The 14,311-nt window shown below is 39.5% G+C and overlaps 1 non-coding gene across 1 annotated transcript; it reads right to left on the reverse strand.

Annotated features, from left to right (window-relative positions):
- Positions 1-10,020: 10,020 nt before the first annotated feature.
- On the reverse strand, positions 10,021-10,127 carry LOC141593533 (small nucleolar RNA R71). The gene has a single exon (XR_012521610.1). It is a non-coding gene; the product is annotated as a small nucleolar RNA R71 (small nucleolar RNA).
- Between the last annotated feature and the right edge of the window lie 4,184 nt (positions 10,128-14,311).

The raw sequence follows: 14,311 nt of genomic DNA on the forward strand, positions 1-14,311 counted from the left end.
CCTCCCTACCAAGCGCAGCCCCATGCTACCACTGCGCCAACCAACGATTGGTAATGTGGAACTACTATTAAACATCCTCTTTGAAGGAGGAAGAGGAAGTCTTCCTCTATTTTTAGAGGAAGTACAACATATGCCCTTGTGCCCACTCTCTTCACTCACCTATAAAAATATTGCATTTGCACATTATTTTATTTGTTTTCCAATAGAAAAAATAATTAAAATATGAAAGAGGAACTAGAGAGGATCCTCTTTGATGTGGGAAAAAAAAAATAGAAGAAGAGAAGGATGAGGATTGAGATAGTGGAAAATGTGTTGGATGAAAGAGAATGTGATGTGTCAAAAAGATAGAGGGGGAAGGAAAAAATAAGAGGATTGTTACATACTCTTCAATGTCCATGCTCTTGTAGACGAACTATCAATTGATCTTTTTCACTTGGAATTTTCGTCTTCCCGTTAATTATGGTTTCCCCAACTTTAATGTGTATCGTATTTTGTTGCCGTGCGCTTCTTTTCGCAATTAATTAAGGTAGCTTTTGGGAACCAAAAATTTGATTTGGAATCACTTCAAAGATGTTAGGAATACACTGGGATTTATACACTAACTAGTAATAATGCGACATATATGACAAGATTAATAAGGATTTCATTTTTTGTTTGGAGGGAAACTAGAAGGAAAAATTTTACTCTGTTGGAGGGAAAATTTTAGTTAGGAGGAAAAGTAGGTAGGAAACTTTTATTGAGAATATAAGTTTTTATGTCAAAAATATTGTAATTATTATTAAATATTGTACTATGGAATATGTAAAATATCATATACAAAATCAATTTTATAGTATATTATCATTATATTATACCACAATTTTATATAACTCCTCCAACCCTAAATTGATAAAAACCTTACCCTGTAGTTAACCAGTTTCTTCCACCGGAAAACACCTCCGACCACCGATCTCCGACCTCTGACCTCCGACATCGTCTCTCCTCATCTATCTCTTCCAATTTCCTTTTTTATTTTTTATTTTATTCACTTACTCCTCCTCGGATCCGCTCTCCTCGCCGGAATTCACCATATATGTTCATATCCCTCTCGTCATATCCGGTCATGTGAGGGTAAAATTATCGTTTTATGAGGCGTATTGTGTGGATCGGGATTTGGCGGGTCGATTGAGGTCGTGATTTGTACAATTTAGAAAGGTGAATTTGTGGGTCATCTAAATTTATCACATGTTCATGTATTAATTCATCTTTGACGGCCAACAACTCTAATTTTAAGTATTTTTAATTTACAATTTATGTATTAATTCATCATTGTGCAAGTTCTAAGCTTTTTTATTTTTATCATCATTTTTAACACACATCTGATTGACACGGCTATCGCAACCCTATCAAAGATAAAACCTAACGGTCTCAACTAAAATGTAGCAGAGGCAGTCGAGTATCGAATCCACAGGGAGGAAATGTAATTATAGCTGTCTATTCTAATCCTATGGTAACAATTGGGGGTTGTTTAAATTTTGGTTTCTAAACTACGAGAATTAAAGCGGTAAATTACGATTTAACTATCAAGAAGAGAGGGACATGTCGGGATTTCGGTTCACTACGGTAGTCCAACAACTCAGCAGTAAATGACTCGGACGAACTAATGTGAGACGGATGTTAGAAGGTCCTTTCGGTCCACTTCCTACCCTAAAATACCACTAACTTAACTTTCGTCCTCATTAGGGTAGTCTCATCTTGTTGATAGCAGCCTATTTAGTCCAATCTTTTGATCCAGGATTAATTGTAGCTTGATTTAATGGGTGACATAGAAGCGTGCACTCAACTAGGTCGGGAATTACAGTTAAATTGCTATAGTGATGTGGTCTCTTAATCAATTCGTCCAATTCATTCACTACGTCGTCATTTTTCTACCGCAGATTCCCTAATCCCAACATGAAGGGGTTTAGCTACTCATATTCTTAATTAAACTAACAAAGAAATAAAATTCCAACAGAAAACATGATGAATAACAATAAATTGCAATAATAGATAAACTAGGGCAAAAGAATAAATAAGGCAAACAAGGAATTAATGCAACAAGAAGGTTAATTATTATTGAGAGAAGAAAGGAAATTACAATCCAAGCAAATTCGGCAGTAAAGAACCCGAATCCAATGAAGCAATCCCGAAAACAAGAGTAGCATCAAAGTAAAAGCAACGTAGTCAAAGTAGCGAGAGTTCTAGTGCGGAAGAATAGATAAAAAGATAGTAAAAAGAATGCCTAATAACCTAGTAAACCATAGGTTAAATAGCCAAACAACAAAGAGTTTGTGCGGAAATAATTAAAACATGGACTGATTAAAGCCCATTCCCGTGAAAACCACTCGATCGAGTGGGTTAAACCACTCGATCGACCATCATCTCAGCAGAAGTCCCTCGATCGACCCGCCTTCTTACTCGATCGAGGACTTGGTTATGTCTTTTACTCGATCGACTAAGGGATGTACTCGATCGACCAACAAGGGGTCTAAAAACCACTCGATCGACTAGTGAATAGCTTGATCGAGCACTTTATCTTCATTTCAGCTCACGTCTTCACCCAAGTGCCTCGTAATGCGTGCCACGACACTTCCAAGTGCAAGATCTCACTCGGGAACATCCGTCTCCTCTAAATGCATGCAAAAAGGACGAAAAGGAGTATGGTTCCACCACTTTGGCGATCATTCCTACAAAAAGGACAAAATACACCAAAGTAGCCAATTCGGGGCAAAATACCATAAAAATAGTATAGAAATGCATAGAAATACGTCTTTGAAATAGGCTAAAAAGACTATACATTAGGCACGTATCAAATCTCCCAAACCAAACCTTTACTCGCCCTCGAGTAAACTCAAAACTATACACAAACTAATGGAACGGAAATGACAACTCGTGAGCTAGCTTAACTTGTCTACTTGAACCGATTTAATGCAACAAAAATCAACGATTAAAGCCAAGCGGTCAAGACGCAAACGAATTATAAGTCGTTCATAAATAAAGTCGACCTATCGACCTTGCAAGACCAACAAAATCGGACTCTCACGTGGTCACTCTTCTCTCATGAAGCAAAGGGCGAATGTAATATGTAGAAGAGAGAAGAAGGGACAGTCCACTCACCTAATCACGACGACCTACATAGCATGCATGCAACAAAAATGAATGACAATTCAAGTACTAATGCACACGCTCCAACCAATAATGTCCGTCGTCAATGAGGGTATGCAAATAATATGGGAATAGTGAGGTTCGGTGTGAGAAAAGGCAAAACAAGTTATGGAAATGTGGAGGTAAGAGCGTCAAGCTAGTTCCTAACAGACCATAATGAAACCATCAGGATCTCAAACCGATCGAAAACTAAGTACTAGTGCCCTTCACTTGGCACAAAACTCACTAGACTCAAAGCACAATCTCCTCAAAAATATAGGATAGAACGGAGGAGTCAGACGGTTACAAACTTCCCTTTTAAAGACACCGTCTGAAACAACTAATCGAAAAGCTCTTGTCGATTGTACATCTTCGAACATCTTCTCAACTCTGACAAGAGGGTACAACTTTTTACACAATTTCTCTTTCTTTCTTTCTTTTTCGATTCAGCTCTCTTTTCTATGTTTTTTTTTTCATAAAAAAGATAGTAAAAAGAATGCCTAATAACCTAGTAAACCATAGGTTAAATAGCCAAACAACAAAGAGTTTGTGCGGAAATAATTAAAACATGGACTGATTAAAGCCCATTCCCGTGAAAACCACTCGATCGAGTGGGTTAGACCACTCGATCGACCATCATCTCAAAGAAGTCCCTCGATCGACCGACCTTCTTACTCGATCGAGGACTTGGTTATGTCTTCGCTTACTCGATCGACTAAGGGATGTACTCGATCGACCAACAGGGGTCTAAAAACCACTCGATCGACTAGTGAATAGCTTGATCGAGCACTTTATCTTCATTTCAGCTCACGTCTTCACCCAAGTGCCTCGTAATGCGTGCCACGACACTTCCAAGTGCAGTATCTCACTCGGGAAGAGCAGTCCGTCTCCCTCTAAATGCATGCAAAAAGGACGAAAAGGAGTATGGTTCCACCACTTTGGCGATCATTCCTACAAAAAGGACAAAATACACCAAAGTAGCCAATTCGGGGCAAAATACCATAAAAATAGTATAGAAATGCATAGAAATACGTGCTGAAATAGGCTAAAAAGACTATACATTAGGCACGTATCAAATCTCCCCAAACCAAACCTTTACTCGCCCTCGAGTAAACTCAAAACTAAACTAATGGAACGGAAATGACAACTCGTAGCTAGCTTAACTTGTCTACTTGAACCGATTTAATGCAACAAAAATCAACGATTAAAGCCAAGCAACAAGACGCAAAACGAATTATAAGTCGTTCATAAATAAAGTCGACCTATCGACCTTGCAAGACCAACAAAATCGACTCTCACGTGGTCACTCTTCTCTCATGAAGCAAAGGGCGAATGTAATATGTAGAAGAGAGAAGAAGGACAGTCACTCGCCTAACTGCGACCTACATAGCATGCATGCAACAAAAATGAAAGACAATTCAAGTACTAATGCACACACTCCAACCAATAATGTCCGTCACAGCCGAGGGTATGCAAATAATATGGGAATAGTGAGGTTCAGGTGAGAAAAGGCAAAACAAGTTATGGAAATGTGGAGGTAAGAGCGTCAAGCTAGTTCCTAACAGACCATAATGAAACCATCCAGGATCTCAAACCGATCGAAAACTAAGTACTAGTGCCCTTCACTTGGCACAAAACTCACTAGACTCAAAGCACAATCTCCTCAAAAATATAGGATAGAACGGAGGAGTCGATTTTTACAAACTTCCCTTTTTAAAGACACCGTCTGAAACAACTAATCGAAAAGCTCTGACTCTTGTCGATTGTACATCTTCGAACATCTTCTCAACTCGGACAAGAGGGTACAACTTTTTACACAATTTCTCTTTCTTTCTTTCTTTTTCGATTCAAACTCTCTTTTCTATGTTTTTTTTTCATAAAAAAGATAGTAAAAAGAATGCCTAATAACCTAGTAAACCATAGGTTAAATAGCCAAACAACAAAGAGTTTGTGCGGAAATAATTAAAACATGGACTGATTAAAGCCCATTCCCGTGAAAACCACTCGATCGAGTGGGTTAAACCACTCGATCGACCATCATCTCAAAGAGAAGTCCCTCGATCGACCAGCTTCTTACTCGATCGAGGACTTGGTTATGTGCTGCTTACTCGATCGACTAAGGGACAGCTCGATCGACCAACAGGGGGTCTAAAAACCACTCGATCGACTAGTGAATAGCTTGATCGAGCACTTTATCTTCATTTCAGCTCACGTCTTCACCCAAGTGCCTCGTAATGCGTGCCACGACACTTCCAAGTGCAGTATCTCACTCTGGAACAGTCCCGTCTCCTCTAAATGCATGCAAAAAGGACGAAAAGGAGTATGGTTCCACCACTTTGGCGATCATTCCTACAAAAAGGACAAAATACACCAAAGTAGCCAATTCGGGGCAAAATACCATAAAAATAGTATAGAAATGCATAGAAATACGTGCTGAAATAGGCTAAAAAGACTATACATTAGGCACGTATCAAATCTCCCCAAACCAAACCTTTACTCGCCTCGAGTAAACTCAAAACTAAACTAATGGAACGGAAATGATAACTCATAGCTAGCTTAACTTGTCTACTTGAACCGATTTAATGCAACAAAATCAACGATTAAAGCCAAGCAATCAAGACGCAAACGAATTATAAGTCGTTCATAAATAAAGCTGACCTATCGACCTTGCAAGACCAACAAAATTGGACTCTCACGTGGTCACTCTTCTCTCATGAAGCAAAGGGCGAATGTAATATGTAGAAGAGAGAAGAAGGGACAGTCACTCACCTAACTGCGACCTACATAGCATGCATGCAACAAAAATGAAAGACAATTCAAGTACTAATGCACACACTCCAACCAATAATGTCCGTCACACAAATGAGGGTATGCAAATAATATGGGAATAGTGAGGTTCAGGTGAGAAAAGGCAAAACAAGTTATGGAAATGTGGAGGTAAGAGCGTCAAGCTAGTTCCTAACAGGACCATAATGAAACCATCCGGATCTCAAACTGACTGAAAACTAAGTACTAGTGCCCTTCACTTGGCACAAAACTCACTAGACTCAAAGCACAATCTCCTCAAAAAATATAGGATAGAACGGAGGAGTCAGACGGTTACAAACTTCCCTTTTTAAAGACACCGTCTGAAACAACTAACTGAAAAGCAGCTCTTGTCGATTGTACATCTTCGAACATCTTCTCAACTCTGACAAGAGGGTACAACTTTTTACACAATTTCTCTTTCTTTCTTTCTTTTTCGATTCAGCTCTCTTTTCTATGTTTTTTTTTTCATATATTTTTTTCTTTCTTTTTTTTTTCTTCTTTCACGTTTCCTTCTTTTTTTTTCTTTTTTTTTTTTTTTCTTTTTCCTCCTTCCTTAATACAAACACCAACTCCCAACAAGAACGACAGGCCAAACTGCAGTGGAAAACATACCACAAGAGGACAAACTAACTAGCTTGACTAGGCAGGCTTAGTTTGGAATGTAGCTAATGGGTCAAAAAGGCAAGTTTTGGCTAATGTGGAGCTAAGTGGGTGAAAGATATAAAGAAAGGGGAATTTGCAAGACCCTCCCTGCATGTGACACCAACCACAAACCCGAATATGTGCATTTGACGAGAAATTGAATGTCATAAATGTGCAAATGAGACAAACATGCTATGCAAGGAGTACTACTCTCAAAATTCCTAATGAACTGGTCATGAATGTCACCAGTTATGGCTCTAAAACTCTTAATTTTTAAGTAGTTTGCAGTTTATTGGTCAAGTCTAAAAAATAACTTATACTTGAACAGTAAATTGTAGATTATGCGTATGACAAGGCTAAAGACTATCAATAAAAGTGCAAGGCTCAAGTAATATGACAAGTTATAGTGCAATTTCATCACGGGAATCTACCGTTCCGACTCAACCTATATGCAAAAATAAACGTGAAATGTTTTTGAATTTTTGAAATTTTCTAATTTTTTTTTTTTTTTTTATTTTTATTGAAAATAAACCACAATGCGATGCAAGAAATTAAACGTGAATGCAAAACAAATGCGATGCAGACTCGAAAAGGACAATACCCTCCCCAAACCAAAACGGACAACGCCCTCGTTGTCCTCCAAAGATACACCAAACAGAAAGATGGGGGATGAGGGTATACAACCAAAGACAAAATAAAAAAATAAAGGAGACAAAAAGAAAAGAGTAATGTACATACAAAAAGCGAACTTCCCCAAACCAAATTAAAATCGGGGAAGTGAGTAGACCGAAGAGCTACTCGTCGTCGGCAAGACCGCCGTTTCTAGGTACTCCGACTCAACAAAACGGTCTCCCCAAACCAAAGAACAGACAAGGTGGAAACTCGGTCGTCATCTCCAGCCGATCCTCCGGACCGGGTGTGAACGGAGGATCACTCTCCTCTCTCTCGGCGGCTCGTGCCGCCCGCTCGGCCAGAATCGCACCTCTCGTGCACGGTGTGTCTCCTCCTCCTCCTCCGATGTGACCATTATTTGCGCACATTTAGTCCCCTAATTGAGCCTATTTTGCATATTATTATAGCATTTTATGGCCATTTTATCCGTCAAAACCTTCCTATTTGCTTTTCTATCGCATTTCATATGTTTTGTAGAAAAGGAGATAATAAGGCGGAAATTCCGGTCTTTCGTGCATATTTGGAAGCTACTTGACGATAATAGATGGACTAGTATGAAGAGGAAGCAAGGACTAAAGACCAATCCCGCAAGAATAAAATGGAAATGAGCAAAAAGGGAAGAAAAGAAGAAAAACCATCTGTGAAGAACAATCCGAGCGGATTGTCTCAAATCCGCCCGTCTCCACTAAACAATCCGAGCGTCCCGCCGTGAATCCGCCGGATTCCTCCACCCGAATCCGCCCCGGATTCTCTTGAATCCGCTCGGATTCCATTGCGATTCCGCCCGTCTCCCGACCCCAATACGCACGGATTTCTTCTCAAAGCACAATTGTCTTCTCCAAGCTACGAAAAAGAAGCCCTTCTCTCTTAAAAATACCGAGTCTCCTTGCTCAACTTAAAAGTGTAATTACTAGTTTAGCCTTTAGTTAACCCTAATGCATCCTCCCTAATTTTCACTATAAATACCCCATCTTTGTAATTAATCAAAGAGGTGGTTTTAGAGTAGAAAATCCTTCTTTAGATTAGATTAGGAGTAGATTAGAATAAATTACTCTTTAATCTTTCCACAAATTACACATTAATCTCTCCTTAATTATTGTTCAAGTTTATTATTCAAGTTTATTATTGGGTAATTGAAGATTATTGGGTTATTATTGGGAGATTGACAACCTTCCATCAATCATCAAGTTTCTTCTATTATTCTTTGCTTTATTATTTGGATCATCTCAAGTTTGGTATAATTCATTTACTCTTTACTCTTTATTGTTTATTTCTTCATTCTATTATCATGTTTATACTTGTTGTGATGATTGACACCATTAATGACATGTTTCCCATGATAATGAGTGAGTAGTCTCTTAGCTAGGATTAGTGGGTAATTAGGGGAAACCAACATGGGATTGATTAATGCTTAATCTAATATGTTTTCATAATCAAATTGCTTGCTTGTTGTGATGTCAACTTTATGCACATGTTATGTTTGATGAAATGCTAAGCCTATGAATCCTTGCATTTTTTACCATCTCTTATCTACTCAACTTGACTTGTAAGATATAAACCAACTCGAGTCTTGTTAAACCATGCATAGAAGTTGAATAGGAGGAAATTAAGTCGACTTGTAGGTGTTGTACAATCTAATCGATTCGGCTCCGGGACCCAACTCTTCCTATGAACCGTAAGACATAAACCAACTCGGTTCCTCCACAACATTAATTGCTTGCAACTTTATAAATATGTTTGTATGATCAACACCATGAATCCCCTATGACCCCATGATATCCTAGCACTTTTAATCATTTGTTCACATCCTCCCTTTTCGTTGCTTATTTTACCTTATTGTTTGCATTAGTATAGACACAACTACAAACCCCATCAATTGTGACACTAGCATAAATTGAGATAGATAGACTTAGAACCCAAAGCACACCGTCCCATGGATCGACCTCGACTTACCGCTAACTAGTTGTTTGTTGAGTATTATAAATGTGTTTGATTGGATGTGACCCGACGACATCACTCTACATCAAAATGGCGCCGTTGCCGGGGACGGTGTTTAATTGACTTAAGATTTCTTTTATTGTTATTAGTTGTGTCCTTTTTCACCTTGGGGAAGTAGAACTCCTCAAGGTTTGTTCTAATTGTTTTTGAGTTGTTTGATATTTTGCATGTCTAGAAGGTTACAAGGTGATTTGTTACCTTTTGACCGTGAAATCGAAAGAACCTTGACGAATAATAGGAGACTTGTTAGGAGGAATTTGAGAGGTGTTGGTGAAGTTGTTCAACCCACTAGTGAGTTTGTCAATCCTTTCGCAATAGAAGGAGAAGAGAACCCATTACACAATATCCCACAAAATCCACCTACAATGCCTAAATTCTCGTCACACTCTATACCCACCGAGGAGAATCTACCAAATGGTACTCCTACACCGCAACATCTAACCGGAAATTTTAAATGCCAAGTCCGCCTTCATCCAATTAGTTGAGAGGAGCCAATTTGGGGGGATGCCAAGTGAAGACCCTCATTCTCATATGGAAACCTTTTGCGATTATTGTGATGCTATCTCTCAAACGGGCGTGACTCAAGACCAAATTAGATGGGTCTTATTTCCTTTTTCCTTAATCGGCACCGCAAAGCAATGGTTGAAGGGCCTTGATAAGGCCACCCTTGGAATAGATTCTTGGAAGAAGTTAGCTCTAGCTTTCTACAAAAAATTCTACCCACCGGAAAAGACTAACATGCTAAGAGCTCAAATTACGGGTTTTAAGCAAAGGGATGAAGAATCTTTGTATGAAGCTTGGGAGCGGTTCAAAGGTATTTGTCGCTCATGTCCTCACCATGGACTTAGCGAATGGTTTTTGGTACAACAATTTTGGAATGGTTTATATGAAGATTCAAGGAACATTCTCAATATGGGATCAAATGGAATGTTCACCGAAGTTGATGACAATCAAACATGGAACAAGATTGAGGAAATGGCGGTCCATAATTCACAATATAGTAGACCTCGCAAGGCTACTAGAGGAGGAAAGTATGAAGTGGACTCCGTTACTCAATTGGGTGCTCAACTTTGTGCTCACATTGACACAATCAACTTGAAGTTTGAACAAGCTATGGCTAGACTTGAGGAAAACTCAAAATCATCAAAGCATCATGTCAATGCCATGACGGCATCCTCATCAATCCCAAGTGGGATATGTGAGAATTGTGGAACTTTGGGTCATGACCCAAGTGAGTGTAGGGGAACAACCGAACAAGTTAATGCTTTCCAAGCTTACAAAAGTGGTACCCCTTATTCAAATTTTTACAATGAAAACACCAAGTTCCATCCAAATCTCTCATACAAAAGCCAAAATGTTCAAAACCCTCAAACAACATACACTCCACCACCCATGAGAAACCAAAATCAAAGACCCTTTTACAATCAAAACCAAGGCTACCAAAATCAAAATCCATACAATCACCAAAATGACCAAGGTTTTGATGTCCAAAAAGCGGTCCTCCAAATGCAAAAGAATCAACAAGAATTTTTTACTCAAATGCAAAAAGATAGCCAAGCAAAAGACACCACCATCAACAACATTCTAGCTCACACCAAGATGTTGGAAACACAATTGACTCAACTAGCATCTTCAAGCTCACAAAGACAAAAGGGGCAATTACCACCTCAAAGTAATCCCCTAGACATGAAACGGTTAGTGCCATTCACTTGAGAAGTGGTACAAGGTATGAAGCACCGAAGAAGCAAGTTGAGGATGAAGTTGTGGAAGCTAGTGAAAAGGAAGAAATTGTGCAAAACTCCAAAGATGGAGAATCATCCAAAGAAGAAAGTTCAAAGAAAAATGAAGACAAGGCCAAAGAGAAGGAGCCCATTGTGATTAGACTTCCTTTTCCAAGTCGTCAAGCCAAGCCCAAATTTGATGATCAACTTGGAAAGTTCATGGAAATTGTGAAGAATTTAGAAGTCTCAATTCCTTTCACGGAATTAATCAATCACGTTCCGGCCTATGCAAAGTACATGAAAGATATCCTCACAAAGAAGAAGTCGATCCGGAAACTTGAGACTATCGCCTTCACTAAGGTGAGTAGTGCAATACTTCAAGGGAGTTCACCTCCAAAGTTAAAGGATCCGGGAAGCTTCTCAATACCGTGTACCATTGGCGACACGACGATCAACAAAGCCTTATGTGATCTAGGGGCTAGTGTGAGTGTCATGCCGTACTCGGTAAGTAAAAGGTTGGGAATGGGAGAGCTTAAATGCACCAATATCACACTCCAAATGGCCGATAGATCGACGAAGACACCATTAGGGATATGGGAAGATGTCCCCGTGCGAATTGGGAAGTTTTTCATCCCGGTAGACTTTGTCATTGTTGATATGGAGGAAGATTCCAACATTCCAATCATCTTAGGAAGACCTTTCCTACACACCGCGGGTGCGGTGATTGATGTGAAACATGGAGAGCTCACTCTAGAAGTGGGAGATGAAAGCATAACTTTTAATCTTGACAAAACCATGAGAGCTCCTCGTTTGCATGAGCCATGTTTCATGATTGATCATTATAGCCGGAAGGATGAAAGGAAGAAATCGGAACTCCAATGGAAGAAGAAAGATGAAGATGCTCCATTCAAAGAGCAAGTGAATTGTGACAAGGAGAGCTTGCAAGGCTCATCAAAATCAACCAAGGAAGAAGAAGATGGCCTCGTTGGCCAAGAGAAAAAATTGGGAGAGTTGTCTCCATCTAAGCAAGAGATTTTCAATGATCAACTCAATGAAGTTTGTGGTCTTTGGGACGACGAATTTGAAGGGATTTTTAATCCCTACATTGGGCATGCCATCGATCATGATCAACAACAAGGGCCACGGTCTATTGAGGACCTCTACCACAATAATGAACAAGCTTTTGATTACTTTTTCAAGGTGTTGAGCAACATCAACAACACCTTGAACATGCCCCCTTGACATCTCATCAAGAATGAGAGTTTGGTGGAGTCCTCCCTAAACCACCACTTGTAAATATTTCTAACTCCCTAACTTACATTTTAATTCTTGTATTGCATTTTTTGTCATTTTTGGATTTTTATTTACTTTGATCAAAATAATTGTCATGTAAGAGAAAAGTGAGGGAGGGACTAACGACTTCAATTGATGTGTAGTGCTTTACCTTAGTGTGGGGATGGCAATTGCCTAGGCTATTCATGCCTTAGTAGTGCCCCCACAATGAAGAACACAAGAAATGAAGAAGAATGGAAGAATGGTAAAGGGAAATGCATTGTGCACGAATGGAATGAATCCGGGTACAAAGGACAGTAATCCGAGCGGATTGTACCAAATCCGCCCGTCTTCAACAATCCGAGCGTCCCGCCGAGAAGACGCCCGTCCCGAGCTGAGCTGAAAATTGAGAATTCTTGATCGTTAAAGAATCCGAGCGGATTTCTGGAAAGACGCCCGTCTCATAGAATCCGTCCGTCTTGTGAAGAAGACGCCCGTCTTTGCAGCTGAAGAAAACAAAGAAATTTCTCTGGGCTGAAATCCGTCCGTCCTGCAGCAAATCCGCCCGTCCCAACACAGAAGAATCCGAGCGGATTCCCCAGAATCCGCCCGTCTTTAGGCGAGCTTCTGAAAATTTTGAAGCTGCAGAATCCGCACGTATTGGGCCTAATCCGCACGGATTGCCCCTGCGTTTTCAAAAATTTCGACTTCTTTAAATACCCTCCCACCTTCATTCCTTCCTTCATTCATTCATAAACACTACCCACAACATCAAAACCCTCATCCTCTCCATCACAAAAACAAAAACCCTCTACAAAATCCACCAAAATCAAATCAAACCATCCTTCAAACAACAAATCAATCACTCCATCTTCAATAAAAATCAAAACCAAGAACAAAATCTTAAACCTTTGAGTCGATTTTTTATTTCATAAAGGCAAAGCCTTTCATCTTCAAATCGATTTGGGCATCCTACAAATTGAAGATTTTTGACTCTTTTCTTGGTTAGTTCATCAAATGGCAAGGACAAAGGGAGCAACAAAAGCAACAAAGGCACCAAAGGCAAAGGCTCTCTCTCAAAGGCAAAAAGCTCTCCAAACAAAGAAAGCTTTGGCAATGGTGGTATCAACACCAAACTTGGAAGTGGAACAACAACAACAAACTTCTATGGGCGCATCACCTTCTACTCCGGTAATCGATCAACTCTTACATTATCCGGAGGTAACTTTTATTTCCGATACCCATAGAAATACATTTGTCAAGTTTGCTATGAAGTCAATTCAATCCACCAAATTCATATGTGAAGATGCCTTGGAGAAATTGGGTGTTCTTGAACAAACAAAAGCCTTTTTCAATGCCATGGGTTTGAAGAAATTGTTTGAAACAAAGGAATTGACATACCCCTCCCTTGTCTTGGAATTTTTAAGTTCTTTGAAAGTCACCAAAGTTGAGAATAGGGAAAATCTTGAGTTTCGTCTAGCTAACATTAGTAGACGCATTACCTTTGAGGACTTAGGTGAAATTTTGGGTCTTAGCGATGAATCGAGATATATTAAGCATTATGGAAATTATGACCCCGAGCCTCTTTGGGAGGCAATCTCCGGGAAGAAATTTGATGATTTTCATGCTTGTCGTGCTCTTTTGGTCCATCATCCGGGCATAAGAGTATGGCACAAAGTTGTGGGAAATACCATAATTGCTAGGAAAGACACCAATCATTTCACAAGACTTGATTTTATTCTCCTTGAATCGGCTTTGAATGTCGGAAGAATCCATACCAAGCCTTTCAATTCTTTGAGGCTATTGGTTGATAGATGGCTCAATGTTGATAGTGGGAAGAAGGGTACAACCGTTATTGTTAATGGCGGCCTAGTCACGGTCCTAGCCAAGCACTTTGATCCTAATTTCAATAAGGATAGCAAGTACAAGGCAAAGGAAGGTGGCCATCTTATTAATATGCACATTATGATTAACAAGTTCAAGTGGGTTGCCCATAACCCCCTTGACACTAAATATGGATGGCTAACTAGTGAAGC

Source organism: Silene latifolia, chromosome 7 (genome assembly GCF_048544455.1).
Source record: "Silene latifolia isolate original U9 population chromosome 7, ASM4854445v1, whole genome shotgun sequence".
NCBI classification, from domain to species: Eukaryota; Viridiplantae; Streptophyta; class Magnoliopsida; order Caryophyllales; family Caryophyllaceae; genus Silene; species Silene latifolia.